This window comes from Cupressus sempervirens, chromosome 5 (genome assembly GCF_028749045.1).
Source record: "Cupressus sempervirens isolate cs-2001-9-10 chromosome 5, ASM2874904v1, whole genome shotgun sequence".
NCBI classification, from domain to species: domain Eukaryota; kingdom Viridiplantae; phylum Streptophyta; class Pinopsida; order Cupressales; family Cupressaceae; genus Cupressus; species Cupressus sempervirens.
In genome coordinates this window covers 360101963-360107866 of record NC_143122.1, presented here as the reverse complement: position 1 = coordinate 360107866, position 5904 = coordinate 360101963, and the positions used below count along the sequence as shown (strand labels likewise).

Genomic DNA, 5904 nt, shown 5'->3' with positions numbered 1-5904 from the left:
TTTTGTATTGAAACAATGCTTAAAAGTGCATATTAGTTTATGTATTCATGTGTAATGTTAGCATTATGTTCTTTATTCCTGAGAGCAATAAAGTGGATAGTTTCTCCAATATTAAGGGAACCATATAAACAATCAATTCTATAGATAGCTAAATTGAAAATTCACAAGTGGTTCTCTCTAGACTCTAATCTTGCATAGAAAAGATCACATTCCTAATCATCTAGTGAATTAGGCATTATATTGATGCTTTTTCTTAGTCCAATTCTCTAAACCCTACATTGTGACTATCAGGGATAAGTTATTGTTATTATATAATCTTATGATGGTGTCTACTAAATCATAGAAAAAATCAAAATACTTATACTACATTGACTACTGCTATTGTATTTGCAGGAATCTAATTCTCCTTTGCAATCAGAGATTACCTCTAACAGGGCAGATCGTCAAGGTTTTAAAATGATGGCTCACCTTCCCGATCAAACACAACCTGCTATTGCACCTCCATTTGTTATTCCCGTGCAACCATCTCATACAGATACCCCAATCGAACATTTTCAAGAATATTCCCATTGGATTCTAGCAGTTAAACAATTTGTACCTCAAACCCTTAATAGTATAGAATCTAATATTCAAGGTTCTCCAATTCGAGAAGAAGGTGAATTTCCTGAATCAGAACTGGATCCCGATACAAGAAGGCGAATTTTGATACTGCAACATGGACAAGATACTGGGAAACATAATTCAATTGATCCTCCTATACCTATTAGACCATTGCAAATTTTAGTACCTCCAAATCAAGTGCCTGGTGGATGGCTTGGAGCAGAAGAAGAGATGAATCCTAGGCAACTTACAAGGCCAACTCAAGTACTAATTGTTTAGTCCAATTCTCTTTCTTTAGAAAAAAAAATTCAATAGCCTTCTTTCAATCATGGTGTGGAGAATTCTCCTGCAATTGATAGGTGTCTAGGCGAGGCTAAAAGGAAACTTTATGAGGAGGTGGGTATTTTAATTGTTGCTACATTCATGTATTGACTAGTATGTATTTGCAATTTATCTGAAAGTGAATTTGTTTGTAAGGGACTTGCTTATTAAAATTTCCTTTCCAACAGGGAATTTTTGGAGATGACAGAGTAAAAAGTAATCATATGGTTCCAAAGTCATTTTACCATTCAGGTATTTATTTGTTAGGAAAGATTTTAATATTTGCCCAAATATAGAAAAATTCTTCTAATAACTATCATTTTGATTGCTACTAATTAGTAACTTTATTCTTTACATTTATATTTTTATTCCCATTTATCCATGCATGTATATTGGATGTGAAGCATGTGGCTAATTCTGACATCCTCTAATAACTTGGCTCAACCTTTAAATTAATATTTTTGAGAGCTTGGTAATATAACTGCTCTTAAGAAGAAAAATATCTATGTTGATCAAGCAGTGTAGGAATATGTATGCCCTCTTTACTAGATATCTCTGGTTTGAGTCTCAATTGGGTTAAGGTTGTACAACATGTTGAACAATAGATAAATGAAATATCCTCTTGTGGACTCTTGCAGAGGGGGTCTCTACCCCAAATTGGTGTTTCATGAGGCAGTGACCATAAAAAGCTACACAAAATCAATTGGTTCCAAGCTTGACATAAATTAGGTGTCAGAAATAGAAAAAATGTCAGATGAAATGTGAAGCAAAAATTTAGTGGAATTGCGAGTTTTGCAAAATTTATCTATTATTTTAAGAGAGAGATTTGACAAGCTTGAGGGTATGTGCAGGATCATGGTGTACCAAACTATGGCCTTAAGTGGCAGTGAAAAACCAGAAAATCAGGGTTATGTAAACTTGACACATAATTTTAGAGTGGTTCTAAACTTTATATCAAAAAGTTGTAAGAATATAATCTATAGGAAATTGAATCTAGTTTCTAAAATTCAAGGCCTTATCTAGAGAAAACATTATTTGATTGGTCAAAAGTTTGGATTTTAATGCAGTACTTCAAAAATTTCAGGGCGAAAATAAAAAGTAGGTGTATGTCTGACCGCCTTAATCATAATCAAATGATAATATTTTTAAATATAATTTTAGATATAAAAAGTAGACTCATGCTTGGATGTGACGCATATTTTTGGGAATTTTTATTCCAAATAAATAATTAATTATGAATTTTCTACTATACTATTTTCAGAATTAAAAAACTCTCGTGTCTGACCACCTTAACTAGTTCAAAAAAAATCAAAATTAAGTTTTTTGTTTTTTTTTCTTATACTATTCGAAGCATAGAATGTGACGCATCTCTTGGATTTCACAAATCTTATACGGTTTGAAAGTTATAGCTATTTTTCAACTAGTATGTCAATCAACACTTTGTAGCTAACTCCATTAGAAAATCAGTAATAATTACTTACTAAACTCATAATTTGACAAACCTTAAATTTATGAAAAGCTATAAACATTCTTAAGAAACCCTTTTCATTACATCAACTTTTGGTTTAAAAAAAGTCGTCAGCTACATGCTTGAAGTAAAAAACACATAAGAACATGCGAAAAACACATTTTCGGGATGTTTTAAAGATGACCATATAAGGTTGATATCGAAAGATATAGTAGGAATTATAAAGGTATTAATTTTTTTCATTTAGTATCAGGATGGGTGGTAAAAAAGTTGGAATAGATTTTGAAATTCTTTGAGGCATTTCAGAACTACATATTTTTCAGATCGCCACTTTTTGGCACACCATGATCCTGCACATACCCTTGAGTTAATGTATATGCAATTATAATGCAAATTCTAGTTCTGACTTGTATATGGAAATGCTGGTGGATTTTTTAAACTAAAGGTCTTATTTTGATTGATCTAATAAGAAGATGAAGAATCTTCCATGAACAAAGTGCCAACTAATAGCAATCTAGGAGGAGGTAACATACTCAATGCTTCGAATGCTATGGGAGTTTTACAAGAAATTGCAATGAAATGTGGAACAAAGGTATTCAGCTGGGATTTGTCACACTATCATTTTCTTTGTATCATGATTGTCTTTGTATATTGTCAGCTACTAGATTTTTGATTAGCTGTTTCTCAGGTGGAATTTAATTCTCTTTTGGATAAGACAATGGAGCTCCAATTTACTGTGGAGGTTAGTATGCTAGGTTGCTGGCCTTTATAGAAGAAAAATAGTGCATAATAAATGAATTGGTTCTAATTACATCCCCATGGAAGTTATATTAAGTTTAATTTAAAGATAATATGTTCAATACTGCAAATTGATTAAATTAGTGCTGACATTATTTATATTTGTTACAACAATTCTTATTGAGTTCAGGTCTTGTTTAGTGGAGAAAAAGTAGGAGTAGGTATAGGTAGAACAAAGAAGGAAGCACAACATCGAGCATCTGAGGAGGCTCTTAGATACATGGCAAGTAAGTAGCAAAGTTTCAAAGCATTTGAAGAAAGAAGCACACACTGAACATCTGGAGATGCAAGTCAATGTAGTTTGGAAATTCTGGAAATCTTTTCTCCGTATATTTACAATATTCATAACATGTGCTGAATGGTTCTTGTAAACTCAGTCCAAGCTTCTAAGAATAAGGGATAGCCACATTATTTTATTTTAGATTTGGTAATTTAGTAGCAGCTATGAAAATTGCAAGGTGATTGTCTCCTATGATGTTGCTAAATTTATATGCCTTATGTAATAATATTTCAAAAAAAATAGTATTGTTATCTACAAGTAATCTATATCCTGATCAAGGATCAATTTTTCAGATCAACCTTTCCTAATAATAAGGAATAGCCACATATTTCATTTTAGATTTGGTAAATAAACAAGGATTTGTTGCAATTGTCAAGCTGCAGGCCTTAACATATTCTATTTTTTGGTTAAAAAATTCATACCTTATAACTTTTGAAATTTAAAATAGTATTCTTATCTGAAATGCAATCCATATCTTGATCATGTTTTAGTTTTCACATCTAGTTGAAGCTTTTCCAAGAAAAGGAATAGCCTTATTATCTCATTCTAGATTTGTTAAATAAATAAGGATAAAATAGTATTCTTGTCTAGAGAAGCAATTTATATTCTAATCATGGGTTAGTTTTCATGTTTTTTTATGCAGGAGGTTACTAAAAGCTCTCAACTTGGCTACATAGACTTTAATTTAAATTTAGTTGTATATTATTCTTTGGTGGTCAGTTTCCTAGTATTGGTGCTTGAAGTCCTTTCACAAAGTGATATAGTTGTATTTATCAGGTTCGATCAGTGTCTTTCCAGCAAAATGTTCTGTTCTCTCTTTCTGGTCAATATTTGTGTAGTGAAGCTTTTGACATGGATTTAAATCAACTAAAAAAATATGTCAAATTCTCTTACAGACTTGAAGCAACCTTAGAATTCTATTGTTTGAGACAGTGCTTGACTAACTGGTCAAAGGACAACAGTACAAGGAAAAACCATAATAAATGAAGTTTTCCTTGTAAAAGTGAAAATTCTTTTGTATGACTTGTGACAAGGGAAGTGTGGATACTCACAAAATAATACAAGACCTACGAAGCAAAATTGAACAAACCCTACAGGGGGTTGGCCTGGGAGGCTTTCCACTTTGTCTGCTTCTTTAGCGGCTCCATTGCTCCCCTTCACCAGCAAAACCAGAGCCACCTCAGTCTGAAAATGGCCTCACCTCAAAACAAAAGCCACCTCGCCTCAAACTTGCCCTTGCCTCCATTCGTCGACATTGCATCTGGTAGCGGAATGGGTTCATGGTGTATAATAAATGAGCAATGTTTTCCCTTTTTTTTTTCTCTTATATCCCATTAGCATCTCAATTGCGATGTCGTCGAGCTATAATTGAAAAAAAGAGAGCCAAAAATACATTACATTTTCCTGCCGTCACAAATTGACCCCTAATGTATTAGTGTTATATTTTATATTATAATACTATATATTAGGTAATGCATTATATTATATTATACTATTATATTATTATATAATATAATATATTATACTATTATAATATTATATAATATAATATATTAGTAACATTATTTTGAAATTATCAGATACTGTTTTAGATTCAGTTTATTATATGATGAGATCATTTGGTATTCTATATTTCATGTATGGATGATAATTATTGTAGTGTTGCAATTATTAATGATGATTAGTTAGTTGATTTATTATCATATGTGTCTTCTTATGTATACTGACCCCATACTTGCATGTGTATGGTGTGCGTGTTTGTTTTCTTTCTGTATGACATTTTTGATGTGGTTAAGGAAGGGAGTCGTAGTCACCTGCTAGTCGGGATCTACACGATGCACCACTTCCTGCCATTGCCTATTTAGCTTAGTATATATTATGTATGTACATGCGTGGATTTTATGTAAGTTGTAGATACTAGGTATCGACTTCCCTAAATTGCCAGGATGAGCCTACCCTATCGCATTATCTCAATGGTAAGAGAGGGGAGATAAATTCTCAAGTCCAAATCCCAACCCTTTAAGCCATTTGTTCTAATTGAAAATTAGGACAAGTATCTAAGTTGAGTACCCTTGGAATACGTCAGACGACGTAATTCATGATATTAACCCTTTTGGTTTGATTTTGTTTGTGTTTTGCTATGATAGGTTTTCGTGTTTTATTTTATAAGTCTTTGGTGTATTTTCTATAAATTAAGCCTAATTAAAAGATTTAATTAATGGTTTAATTTAATGAAAAATTAATATGATATTTTAATATTTATTTAATTTAATTAATTGGGAAATTAATTAAATAAAAGAATTAAATTTGAAGATAAAAGTTATAAGCTTAGATTTGGAATGTGATAATATTTATTTAATTTAATACTAATATATTTAGAGTACATTTTTTTAAATAAATACTAAATAATAATATTATATATTTTATCAATTAAGTT

General features: G+C 31.3%; 1 long non-coding RNA gene across 1 annotated transcript; it reads left to right on the top strand.

The window, feature by feature from the left end:
- Nucleotides 1-2911: 2911 nt before the first annotated feature.
- Nucleotides 2912-3350, top strand: LOC149556223 (uncharacterized). Its single transcript, XR_016352341.1, has 3 exons — nucleotides 2912-2981; nucleotides 3078-3131; nucleotides 3318-3350. It is a non-coding gene; the product is annotated as an uncharacterized LOC149556223 (long non-coding RNA).
- Nucleotides 3351-5904: the final 2554 nt, after the last annotated feature.